Raw genomic sequence first — 14,750 nt, 5'->3', positions numbered from 1 at the left:
TGTTTTGGTTTCCTCCACATACGCTGTGAATCTTTGTTCTCAGTGATGAATTTTGTTAAGTCTCATAATAGGAGTAGCCTGACGGATGAAAGTAGTAGCTCGTGCATATCTCTGAAGGTCACGAAATATAAACCTGATGTAAAATCTCTGTCATCAGTGATGCAGCAGCAAAAGTCCCACTGATAATATCAAACAGAGTCAAAGTTTTCTGTCGGACTATCAGTGTACGTGTATACATTAAAAAATAAATGTATTTTTCATCATCATATACTGTGTTTTTGTCGCTCAAATGAATTTTATTATTTCTTCAAGGTTCTTCACATACCTACACCTTACAAAATATCAAGTAGGTGTAACATGTTCTCAAAAAATTAGGGTTGGCACGCAGAAGAATTTTCAGTCAGAGGTTTTGCTGGTTTTGGCACGCACTCACAAAAAGATTGCCTACCCCTGGATTAGAGAGAAACATCTATCAGCTGCTTCCTGCACACCTCCTACTGGGTATGTGCCCACAACCAAGGTACATGCCCTTGACCGGAATCGAACCTGGAACCCTTCAGTCCGCAGACTGATGCTCTATCCACTGAGCCAAACCGGGTAGGGCACTAAATTAATTTTTAAATTATAATTTAAACTAGTCTCCCCTTATGTTAGGGAATAAATTCTAAACCCCTAGTGGATGCCTGAAACTGTGGGTATATTCCCAGTACTGAATCATATATATATATATATATATATATATATATATATATATATATATATATATATATATATAATATATTTTTATTGATTTTTTACAGAGAGAAAGGGAGAGAGATAGAGAGTTAGAAACATCGATGAGAGAGAAACATCGATCAGCTGCCTCCTGCACACTCCCCACTGGGGATGTGCCCGAAACCCAGGTACATGCCCCTGACCGGAATCGAACCTGGGACCTTTCAGTCCGCAGGCCGACGCTCTATCCACTGAGCCAAACCGGTCTCGGCGAACCATATATATTTATATGCTATGCTTATATGCTATGTTTATGCCTAATTATTCATTTAATGGAAGGCTTTATGGCTTCTCTTTGGCATATCCAAAATGCCAGCATCACTCTTGTGTTTTGGGGTATAATTAGCTAAAATAAGGGTTACCTGATCACAAGCATTATGATGCCATGACAGTCAATCTGATACCTGAGGTGGCTAGTAAGTGACTAATGGGCAGGGAGCATATACTGTGTGGATACGCTGGACAAAAGGATGAATCATGTCCTGGACAGCACTGATTGAGATGAAGATTTCATCATGCTACTCATAACAGCTTGCAATTTAAAACTTATGAATTGTTTATTTATGGAACTTTAAATGTAATATTTTCGGACCACAGTTGACTATGGGTTACTGAAACCATGGAAAACGAAACTGTGGATAAGGGGACTCATCATAGATGAGCAACAATAATAAACTGCTAGAAAGTCAATAAAATATACCATAGCATGAACATTCTCTAATTACATAATCATACTGGAGATTATACAGTCACTAGTGGAGGCTTTTGCTATTGTTTTCCGTCAAAGCAAGGAGTTCTATAAATGAAAGACTGAAAGAAATGAAGACCTCCAGAATAGGAAAAACTAAAGTCCTCAGATGGGTGAGCACCTCTTTTCTTCTATTTACATTAGAAAGAGTGCCAATTGCCAGTAAAGGGGGGTGTCATACAGGCTCTCTCCAAGAGTAAATGCTGTTGGAACCCTAACCTCCACCGACCACATCTCATAAATATGGAGAGATCCAAGAATGGAAACATTTAGTCATAGCTATGCCACCTTCACTCCTTCCAAGGCAGGAGGAGACTTCTGCCCCAGTCTATATTCAGAGTGCTGGCATATTTCATACATGGTTTAGGGGAAGTCCAAAAGGACTCCTGCATCAAGACCATTCTAGTATAACTCAGGAATGGATGAATGGAAGTCACTAGCATAGCTCAGGAAATCTGGAAACTACTTCTCATTTTCCCTTCTGTCTTCTCTCTCATTTTTCTCCCCAGGCCTTTAGCCCCATTGATAAAATTTCTAAACCTTTCTATTTAATTCTTGGATTCTCAATCAGCCAAGAATGGTACAGTTATGAGGCAGTATAACGTGGTGATTAAGAGCATAGGTGAAAGAATCAAATGCACCACCCAAGTTCAAATCTTGGATTGGCCACTGTCATATGGTGTACCATTGAAATATTACTTAAATTCTGATATATAAAAGTACCCCCCTAGCTGGTGTAGCTCAATGGATAGAGCATCAACCTGTGGACCAAAGGGTCCCAGGTTCGATTCCAGTCAAGGGCATGTACCTTGGTTGCCGGCTCCTCCCTGGCCTGGGCCCTGGTCAGGGCTCATGCAGGAGGCAACCAATCCATGTATTTCTCTCACATCGATGTTTCTCTTTGTCTTTCCCTCTCTCTTCCACTTTCCCTAAAAATCAATGGAAAAATATCCTCGGGTGAGGATAAAATAAAATTAATTATTAAATGAAATAAAAGTACCAATCTATAAGATTGCTGTGAGAATTAAATGAGGAAATATATATAAAGTTCTAAGCATAGTACTTCGTATATAGTAAATGCTCAATAAATGATAAATATTACATTATCATCTCATCATAAATAGCATGCAGATCTGTGAGGTCATAGTGTAAAAGCTAAAAAATAAATATTGTGATTCATTACAGTGATATTATTATCCCATTATCACTAATTGGCATAACACCATGAAAAGATACCAAGTACAGTTCTCCTTGTTTATTTGAACAAAAATAAACATGACTCCAAAGTAACAGATAACTCTTAACAACCATAATTGGAAGAGAGGAGGAATTTACTGTTGAGGTTGATTTATGTGATGGGTATGAGTGGCTGTCTTTAGAATTACTGAAAAGACATCCAACTCCCAAGTGAAGCAATGGAAATCTTTTGATTGCTGCATTCCACGAACCATCCTCAAAGTGTTTATTTAGTCTAAATGCCTAACTGGCTCATCATCTTTAGAGGTTTTATAGCTTACCGTTTATCCTTAAGTTCAAGAATTCATATCACCAGTGGAATTTTTTCCATTAGGGTAAAATATCTACGTTTCAACACTGAGGAAACACATCCTAGCACTTTATGACTGGGCTGTTTAGAACTTCACAGGACTGAAGTAAGAATTTTATTTGACACGCTATGGGATACAAACATTTATTTCTTCATCCCTCTTTCCGATTCTTAATCAAAACATTTGTTTTAGTTATTTGTCCTTGAAATCAACTTTTATTGGCATCTTATAATTTTTTTTATGAATGAATTTCTATCATGTTGTATATTTTCATTGCCAAAGTGATACAAAATTAAAGTCATTGTCCTGAAATATTAGTGTCTGAACATTGAATGGGGGATATTATGAATAACTGAAATACTAACAAAGATTACTTAGAGCTCCTGAAACTAGAAAACTTCATATTTACTATGGCAGGGAAATAATTGACCATCAATATATTTAAAAGAAACCCAATGAATAAAATATATTTATGAAGCCAAAAAAGAAAAGAAACCCAATGAAATAATCAGAATAAGAAAAAAAATGTCCCTCCAATGTAAGAGCATGTTAGAGTTGATTTGAAAAAATTAAACATGCCTGGCCAGCGTTGCTCAGTGGTTGCGCATCGACCCATGAACCAGGAGATCATGGTTTGATTCTTGGTCAGGGCACATGCCCAGATTGTGGGTTTGATCCCCCACAGGGGTTGTGCAGGAGGCAGCCAATCAATGATTCTCTCTCATCATTGATGTTTCTATCTCTTCCTTTCCCTCCTCTCTCTGAAATCAATAAAAATATATTTAAAAGAAACGAGAAATTAAACAAAGTGTATCATATTTTGTCTTTTAAAGGAAAGAATTGATGAAATGTATTCATCAAGGTGAAGACCCTCTGTGATGAACAGACTGTCTATGGAGGCCAGATGATGTTTGGTGGGGACCAGACCTGTTATGGAGGCCAGATGACCTTCGTTGGGGACCAGACCCATTATGGGGGCCAGATGACCTTCGTTGGGGACCAGACCCATTATGGGGGCCAGATGACCTTTGGTGGGGACCAGACCCTTTATGGAGGCCAGATGACAGCTCTTAAAGGGGGTATCCAGTGACCTTCATTGGGAGCCATACCTTCCCTGGAGGCCAGGTGACAACATACAACAGTGACAAGACTCTCTGTGGGGGTCAGATGGGGATTCTTAAGGGGGACCAGATGAGAGCCTTCACTGATGACCACACTCTCTATGAAAGCCATATGATGCCATGTCAGCCGCCATCATTGCCATACCCAGGATTCCTGTACTGTTCAAGTTCCCATTTGACCCAAGGACAATCCCTAGAAGAGCAGAAGTCAAAACTCAAAACCCAGAGATGTCAGTTCAAGAAGAATCTTGACATTTTAAAGCCCTACATTTGCACATACCAGGGCTGTAAGAAATCATATTCAAAGTATTCCTCTCTCCAAATCCATAATCGCAAACACACAGGAGAGAGGCCCTACAAATGCAATGTGAAGGGATGCACATGGGAATTCGCCCGTTCAGATGAGCTCAAGAGACACAACAAAAGACACAGTGGGGAGCGACCCTACCTGTGTGCTCTGTGCGACAGGCGTTTTTCATGATCTGGTCACTTAAAGCAGCACCAAAAAGTCCACCAGTGACTGCGAACCTGAAGCCACCAGCCCATGAGGAAACAAGGTTCTCCCTACGCCTTTGTGTGCTTAGCACCTAGCATTGCGCCACCACATTGTAGGTGCTTCATATCACTTGTAAACTTTTAAGGTTTTTATTTTTTATTTTCTAAAACATAGAAGAAATAGCCCAGCTGGTGTGGCTCAGTGCTTGATTGTCGATCCATGAACCAAGAGGTCACTAGTTTGATTCCTGGTCAGGGCACATGCCCGGGTTCAGGGCTCTATCCCAGTGGCGTGTGTTCAGGAGGCAGCCAATCAATGATCCTCTCTTATCATTGATGTTTCAATCCCTCTCTGCCTCTCCCTTTCTTGCTGAAATCAATAAAAATATATTTTAAAAAGATGTCTCTCTCTATCCCTCTCCCTTCCTCTCTCTCTAAAGATCAATTGAAAAATTTTTAAAGAATAGAAGAAATACATGTATGCATTTCAATAGAATCAGAAGCATTTAATTTATTCAAAAATTGAGCCTCCTGCCCTGGCTGTTGTTGCTCGGTTGAGTGTCGTCCTGTGCACCAAAAGGTTGTTGGTTCGATTCCCATTCAGGGCACATGCCCAGGTTATGGTTCAATCCCAGTCTAGGTGTGTATGGAAGGCAACCGATCAATGTTTCTCTCTCTCCCTCTAAAATCAATAAAAACATTTTTTAAAAAGTTGAAAAAAATAGGAGCATAGTTTTTTACTCAAGGTTTTCCAAGCTTTCCCTATATTGTATTTTTAGCCCAGATGAGAGAAATTAAAATTAAAAATATATTTAACAATTTGATCAGCAACACAAATTACGTCCATGCCAAGGGAAGAATTAGAGCAATTATCAAAAGACAGGTCCTCCCGAAATCCTCAGTTTCATGAAATACTTATATAATTAAAACAAAATGACCTTCTAGCTTGAACTATGTGAATAATTGACTCAATTCTCCCATTCATTTTGCAAAGGTAGTTACCATCAGAATGATAAAAATATATCTCTTATAAGGAGACCTCAAAAGACTGAGCCATCCAGGTTTAGAAAATTGAAAACAAAGCCAAATGTTTATTCAAAATTAAACCCAGAACTTCTTTTGAAATTCACTGGGAGAGCAATCATTTCCAATGTCTTTTCACCTTTTGGTATGAGATGGAAGTCAAACTGGAAAGACTGAAACACTTTAAGGAAGGCAGTAAAACAAAAACAAGCCTTCTTGTAAGACTTTTAGATGAAAGAGTTTTGAATAAGCATTTAATCATGTGGATCCTGGTTCAAGCCAAGCTGAACCTCAAAGGTTTACCTGTGCTCATTATTTAGAATTCACAAAGAAATGGAAACGCATTGCATCTGTTGGGAACATTGACGATGAAATGATTTTTGCAAGGAAACGGAATATTTACAGTAAGCCCATAGTTGTGGTCCATCTGGCATAAGAGAATAACACAAGATGGCATTTCGGCTAGGTAGTTTTGTTTTCAAATTCTCGCAATCTGAGTCTTTTTAAGCTTGTACAGGGGATTTTAAGTCTAAATAAATGTGCAACATAATTTTCTGATTTAAAATTTCTGTAGTTTTGTGTTGCAGAAGACTGCTTTGGTTTAAAAAAATGTTTTTGGAAAGATCATTGTTAAGAATATGACAAGGATCAGTAATAAAATTAAGTATTATTATCTACCTATAAATAGTTCACAAAGCACAAATTTGATGAATCAGAATTTTATTAGTGTAGTGAGTCTATTAAGAATGTCAATCACCAGTGATGTTCTCGAACTTGTGGTATTTTGCAGTTGATTGCATGGCTGCCACATTGGCATATCAACCTGTAAAACCCCTATTTTTTTTTAAATTAATCTTCACCTGAGGATATTTTTCCACTGATTTTTTAGAGAGAGCAGAAGGGTGGAAGGGAAGGAGGAGAGACAGAGAGAGAGAGACAGAGAGAGAGAGAGAGAGAGAGAGAGAGAGAGAGAGAGAGAGAGAGAGAAACATTGATGTGAGAAAGACACATCTATTGGCTATTGGTTGCCTCCAGCAAATGCTAGGGCCTGAGATTGAACCTGCAAATCCCTTGAATAGGAATCAAACCCACAACCCTTTGGTGCACCAAGTGATGCTCCAACTACTGAGCAACACCAGCCAGGGCTAAAACCCCTGTTTTTACTCAGCCACGAAGATGCAACCAATAATCAAAGAGGGGGGGCAAAAATCAAGATTTTTCTCTAAGCAGAATTATCTTTCAGAACACCAGGGTCAGCTTCTCTGACATGTTGTCTTAAGAATCACAGGAGATTGTAAACTGAATAAACTGGCACTACCAAGAGGTGGCCCTAACATACTTTGGCATTCTTCCAGAGCTGATTCTATTTCTTCTTCCTTTTAGAAGGTGACAGCACCTCTTCCTTGAGACAGGATATCCAAGCACACTGTATACACACTCTGAAAAATCATGCTTACAACTGTCACATGAAAGAATTTACAAAGTTACATTTCCACACTGTTTTGGCTTCTTCCACATCCTGACAATAACCAGACTATATGCTTCACTTGTTCTGAAGCCATATATAAATAATAGAATGATATAAAGAATAAAACAAACTGCTTTCCAAAAACGGAGTCTGTAAATCAAACAGTGGGGCAAGCTTTGCTTCCAAAACATCTCAGCTCTTTCTGGGTGCCAGTAATAGCTGTCACAGAAGAGTCGCTGAATTACTTTTGATAAGGACTAGCCAATCTTACAAGAGGTAATTACTGAAAGAAGAAAAAAATAAAGATCCTAGGGATATTGCCTTAAGGGGTTTATTATACATGGAGTTAATAGCACCACACACACACACAAATGAGCATTTAAGCAAGCAATAGAAAAAGTACTCTCTGACTGAGAAACGATGTGGGCAATGGAACCTATGTTGGTATCTACTGACCACTGTGCACTGAGTCATCATTAGCGAATCTGCCTGGCCGAGTTTGAAGGGCCATGTGGTTTAGGCAATGTTGGTAGGGTTTTTTTAAATTAAATTATTTTAGGGGAGTCCTACATACAGACACAAAGTGCACAAATCGTACATGTGCAGCTCATGAAATTTTTACAAAATAAATACTCCCAAGTTATCACACCCAAATCAAGAAATAGATCATTACCTGCATCTTAGAAGACCTGCTTCGTGGCCCCTCCAAGTCACTACACCATCCTCTTCAAACACCTTAAATTGCCTGTTTTGGAAACATATATAAATGGACTCATGAAATAGATACTCTTTTATTTCTATCTTCTTTTGCTCAAAACTACCTTTGTGAGAGTAATGTGGGTCGTTGCACATATCAGATCCTTATTCTTTTTCATAGTTATATAGTATTCAATTGTGTGAATCACAGTGTATTTATCCATTCTACGGCTGATGGACAGCACTACAAATAATGCTGTTCTGAATAGAATCATGCTTGTCGTTTGGTGCGCTTTTTTATGCATTTCTGTCGCAGGTGTACCTAGAAGTGGAATTTCTGGGTCATAAGGGATGCACATCTTCAACTTTCATAGAAAATGCTGAGTAGTTTTCGAAGTGATTGTGCCAAATGACACTCCCACCAGCAGGTCATGAGAGCTCCAGTTGCTCCACAGCCTCACAAATATTTGAAGCTATCTTTTTTCATTTTAGCCATTTTAATCGGTATAGAATGGTATGTACACTGTGTGGTTTTTCTGATGATTAATGGGGCTCTATAGCCCTTCACAAGGCTACTGTCCATTTGAATAATATCCTCTGTGAAGTACCTTGTTCAAATCTTGGCATGGTTGAGTTTTGCTTACATTATTTCTCTTTTCTCTACTTTCAGATAGATCATTTTATTTGTGGAAGACCAATTCAGCAATAACATTGAGTCCCAAGAGGGTAAGTAACCTATCAAGGCAACACAGCTGATCATAACCGCAGTGAGGACTTGAATCCGGAGTTCTTTGATCTTTCTACTTGGAGTGCTGGATCTAGGTAAAGTTGTCATAACCAAAGGAATAAACCTATATATATATATAGAACACTTAAAGGAAATATTTGAAAAGTAAACCTGCATTTATTCTCACATGTCTTTGTAACAATTAGTACCCTACTGGGGAGAAAAGTTATTCATGATAGTAAAGTCCCAGCCAAGCAACTAACTCTTACTGAACCACAGAGTAGAATTACAATCAGAAACAAGGAGTCTTTAGTCCTAAAGACTAGAGACTAGAGTGAGTAAATTCTATATTTGCCACTCTTATACATCACTAAGTTAAAGTCAGGAACACAAAGCTTCAACCTCACATTTTCCTTACAAAACACATTTTACTATTGTATTCATCTAGGTTTTCTGGGTCTTTCAGTAAATTTAAAACTCATTTTCATTTAAATGATGTTTAAATTGAGAAACAGAGAAAAGGCAGAAAGAAAATCTGTCATGCCATATGAGTGGAAACAGTTGACAGGCCTAATATACGACGGTCTATTAAGAGATTACCTAGTTATAGAAATTTTATTTTGCACATTATTGCAACCTTCATGCTATCTGTCTACTTTCCAACATGGTTCAAGCTGGTCCCACAGCTTACTGTCCAGATAGATCAAAACAGTTCCACTTGTTGAGTCATCAGAACATTCGGAATTCTGCAAAAAGGAACCTGGTCTGTACCCTAGAGACAAATTACAGAAAACGAGGGCTAGGATTTTAAGTTACGTAATGCCTTTTCTGGCTTTTAAAAGTATATACAAATTTATGTAGTAAACATGCTATGAGGTTTGTGTTATGTAATCGGAACATTTTACGATTTTTACTTTAATATAAATTAATCCAAAGCTCACAGCAATGCAGAACTAATTGCCCTGAAGCTGGAAATGGCTTCTAGTCCTTGCAAGATTTTCCCTCTCAGCTTCTCTGTCCTTCCCCATTAAGGAGGATGACAGAGACTGTATCTCTAATGGCCTTTCAGTTGACAGTTCTCCACCATTCTGTAGTCCTATTGCTTCCATGGTAGGAAGCATGCTAGAATAAGTACTGGGTAGAGGGAGTCCCCAAAGGAAGACATCAAATGTAATGGAGGAGAGGGACTTGCTTGGTTTGCTTTTTAATGATCTGGGTACAAAATCCTGACTCTGCCCCTTCCTTGCTGTGTGATTATGGACAATTAACCATTACAGAGTCTTCATCAATAAAAGAATGATCCTTTGGGAGTTAGAGGAAATTCTGGAGAGAGAAATAACAAAGATTCAAATGGAAGAGGGGAAGAGGCTTCGCACTAATAAATCTTCCCCAAATTTCCAAGATATCATCCCTTGGAAAACCAAGATATGCAGATAATGGAATAATATTAAATGCTCTAGTCCAGCCGTGGGCAAACTACGGCCTGTTTGAAATGAATAAAACTATTGAAAAAAAAGACTGTACCCTTTTATGTAATGATGTTTACTTTGAATTTATATTAGTTCACACAAACACTCCATCCATGCTGTTGTTCCGGCCCTCCGGTCCAGTTTAAGAACCCATTGTGGCCCTCGAGTCAAAGAGTTTGCCCACCCCTGCGAGTCTAGTCTATATGAAGTACTTACCATGTGCTTTACATATTGAAGGATGTTCACACACACACACACACACACACACACACACACAAATATGCGTATGCCACCTACTATCCTCCATTCCTCTTCTCTATAGACATATTTAACATCCTAGCTTCTTTATAGCTTGATACCCATATTTAAATTCTAATCAGTATGTATGTGCTACCATGCTCGCTGCTTGCTTGCTTTCTTAAAGCCATGCTGTGTTTTCTGCAATAACAATTTCCTAGCAGCATCTCTTGAACTGTCGCATACAAATGGAACTCATCAATTTCCTCATCTGTAAAATGGGAATAATAATAGTGCGCTTTTGCATAGGGTCGTTGCAAGAGTTAAATGAGTTAATTTTTTCTAAAGTACTTAAAATATTGCCTAACACATAAGGAGAACAATGTAAATGTTTATTAAAATAAATTTCTTTTATTGTAATTTAATTTTTTATATTTTGATCTCTTGTCTCACCAAGTTTTCCTTATAGGGGAAAAGCCAGTGCCATAGATATTTATGTTTCCTATAAGAAGCCAGGAAGCTAGGCCAGAGAGAAGGAGAGAAAGAAAATGACCTTTTGCTGAATTGTTCCAATGAAATAAGCACTGCATTGGATGTTAAAACAACATTTCCCATTTAATCTTCCAAGGAACCCCATAAATTGGGTAAGTTTTCCCTCTCTTAAAAATGGGGGGGGGGGGGGGGAACAGCATCAAAGATAAATTTCCTGCCAATTAGGTGTAATACTGGCTCAAAAAATAATTTTATATGATTTTGTCTTTGACATGCATTGGCTCACTTTTAAATCTGGCTTTTAAGACTGAATTAGTGGTAATAATGCCTCACTCAACTTACTGCATGTCATCCATCTATCTACCTACTTTCTAGCGAGCTACATCTTCTGATTATAACTGTATGCTTCATGTTATGCTTCTGTAAACCCACTGGCACTTGTTAACCATAACATAATCATAGGTGTTCTGAAAATCAGTCTGCAATCAAACCTCAAAAATGTGTGAGAATACTAGATTAGACAAAGGTAAACTGGTTGCTTGGCTGCATAACTTCTCAGAACTTTGAATATTTCAATATTGCTATATATCTCCTAGGAAATTATAGAGTACATAACCATGCCAAAATGTATTTAACTACAGGATTTTTAATGATTACCCACTAACATCTCACAAGATACTGGTGCTCAACAGACTATAGTTTAGAAAATTCTATTATTAAAAAACAGAAAGAGAGAGAGAGAGAGAGAGAGAGAGAGAGAGCGAGACCAGAAACAAGAAGGAAGCACATAAAATTTGAGAACAAGTTAACACACATATCAGACTATTAGGAGAACCTACAAACCAAAGAGCAGCATTTTAATAGAGGCACTTATAAAAGTGGTTTTCACAGGCCAATGGCTAGAACCATGCCCAGTTCCTTACAGAAACTCAGTGCATCGTGTTGAATAATGAATAGATAAATATGAGCCAGCTATTCTCTTTCAAGAAAATGCATCACTTTCTTTTTCTCATTCTACGTAGGAACCAAAATTACAGGAAGAAAGGAGGAAGAAGTGACGAACCACTTCAAAATGATGGTGTTTCTATTGAAATTATGTTACTTATAAAACAAATTGTCTACCCATTTATTCAATAAGTATCTGATGAAGTATTAAATCATTAGAAACTCAGAACAACAAGAGAAGACTATTCATGTAAGGGACATTAGTACAGAGCACAGGAGCCAGACCCTTGAGAACAAAGACAACACATACATGTGTGTACATGTGCACATGCTCATACTCACACCTCGATCTCAAGCATCATTTAAAAAAAATTTTCTTACTCTATCAAGGCAACATTAGAATAGTGTCACTATCTATCTTTATGAAACAGAACTTGCTGAGGGTGGGAGAATGTATGTCCTGTGAGGAGATTGTGATACGGTTTTGAATTATTCAATCATAAATATGTACCACCTTTATTTTGGGTAGCAAGATGGATAGAAGAGAAATGAAAGTGGAAAAGATGAGTGGTCATTTGGTTTGTGAATGATTGATTTTCTAACATGTTTCTTCTTCTTCATTCCTCTACAAACCTTTTATTCTTTGCCTCTGCCCTGTTTTCTTCATGACCTATTTTGGTTATCTCTGAACTTGGCCTTCCTTGTTTTACTAAAGAAAATGTGGTTCTTAGAGATCTAAGCTGTCAGAGGGGAGGAAGTGGCTGAGGAGGATGGAGAGATTGAGAAAGAGAGAGAGAGAGAGAGAGAGAGAGAGAGAGAGAGAGAGAAGAGAAAGGATTCATTGACACGGATAGCAATATGGTGATTGTTGGGAGAAGGGAGGTGGGTGGAGGTGGAAGAGGGTGTGGAGGGATAAAAATGGTGTTGAAAAAAATAAAGTAAGTGGGGGGGGAAGGAAGGGAAGAGGAAAGAAAAGAAGGAAGGAAGGAAGGAAGGAAGGAAGGAAGGAAGGAAGGAAGGAAGGAAGGAAGGAAGGAAGGAAGGAGAAAGAAAGAAAGAAAGAAAGAAAGAAAGAAAGAAAGAAAGAAAGAAAGAAAGAAAGAAAGAAAGAAAGAAAGAAAGAAAGAAAGAAAGGAAGGAAGGAAGGAAGGAAGGAAGGAAGGAAGGAAGGAAGGAAGGAAGAAAGAAAGAAAGAAAGAAAGAAAGAAAGAAAGAAAGAAAGAAAGAAAGAAAGAAAGAAAGAAAGAAAGAAAGAAAGGTAAATAAAAAATATTTCTGGTGAAAGAAATTTTCAGATGAACATTAAATGTGAAAAACTACATGTAGCAAAAAGTTCCAATATTTTTAAGTTGTGGAACTTTAAAAACTAGTAGCAGTAAATGTTGCCTTTTTCCTCACTTCATAGGGTCATACATTTGGATGCAGCCCAGAATAGACTCTTGGTAGAATATACCAATTAAAACCCATTTATTTGCTCATATTTCTTGTGCACATTTCCCCCTTTTGCTTCAGATACAAGGACCCACTATTCCAGCACTTTCTATTTTGAATCACAACTCCTTGGGCTCTTTCAAGCAGGGTGCCGGCCCTAGTTACAACCATTACAGAGAGAAAGGAGGTTAAGAGGGTGTAAGAACGTGAGTGGAAATGCATGGACAAAATAGAAAAGACTTTCCCAGCCGCCGTGAGCTGCTCCATATGTTCCTGTTGTTAGTGGCAGCCCTCAATAGGAGCTCCGTATCTTGTAGCCCTGTGTATAAATTTGCTCCGTAAATTAAAATGTTGGCTTGTGCTCCCCTGGTGTTTAAGAAGGTGAGTGATGACCTTGGTGGGAGTATGTTTGTGTAGAAATGTGTCATAAAAGATGATGTCTTGGCCCACGAAATGCAGGGTTCAGGTTTAGTCATTTGTTAAAAAAAAAAAAATACCAGCGTTAAACATAACTAACACATCATGAGAGTCAGGCTCTTGCCAAATGTAACTTTCTTTTAAATCTGAAATGTCAGCTTTCGCCCTGTGTTTTTAAGGAATATTTTTAGCATTTTCCTTTAAAGAGTTTCCCCCGCTGATTTGGGTCATTTTTAAGTTACAAAGCAAAGCAATAAGTGGTGAACATTTTTCACTGATTAAAACATTAAAATACTATCAATTGATTATTCCCCTCTTGCACATTTATTGGATAATTATAGAATCAATTCAGTGTGGCGTTTGTTGTCTGAAATGATTAGGACTTGGCAGGTTTTATCGATTCATTTATACTCTCATTTTAAGGCTTAAACATTAAGCTATTGATAGTAGTAAAAAATTGTTTTTTAAGCATCTTCTTCCTATCATTTGTGTTACTGGTTTTCATTTTACATGTTAAATAAAGTAAGTGTATGCCACCTATCCTCAGAGCTCTTTGGCAAACCACATTTTAAAGAAAGCCCCCAAAACAAATATCAAAAACATATTGGCTTCATCCATCTGCACTGCTTCCCAGAAAGTGGTTCCCATGTTCTAATATTCTCACACTAGTTAACCTATTTCTTAAGGCAGAAATAAAATCCATATTTCAGGTTGACAAATATTGCCACTGTGGATGATTAATGTGTGTTAGGATGTCACATATGCTGATAATGAAGTATTTCAGAAGGAGCTATATTATTAAAACATGCTGTAGATGCAGATTTTATAAAGCTGAAGGGAAAATACTAACGATGATTTAAAAAATGAGTGGAAGCATTATATGCACCTGAACATGCAAGTTTTCCATTCACCCAAGGTCTTATCAATGATGTAGTATCTCCAACAAATACCTAAATTGACAAAGATTTCACAGGAAAAGATGAAATATTATCATTTTCTGTAGAGACAGTGGGAAATTACTACTAAATTATTTGCTAAGTGCCACTCAGCCAGCTTGTAAAGACTACATAAAATTTCTCATGCTTTGAGTTATGTATGTAAACAGTGTAACATTGTATGTTAGCTTAGTCCAATGGACTATGAACTCTAATGCAAAACTC

This window comes from Myotis daubentonii, chromosome 5 (assembly GCF_963259705.1).
Source record: "Myotis daubentonii chromosome 5, mMyoDau2.1, whole genome shotgun sequence".
Taxonomy (NCBI): Eukaryota; Metazoa; Chordata; class Mammalia; order Chiroptera; family Vespertilionidae; genus Myotis; species Myotis daubentonii.
Note: the sequence above shows the minus strand (reverse complement) of the source record.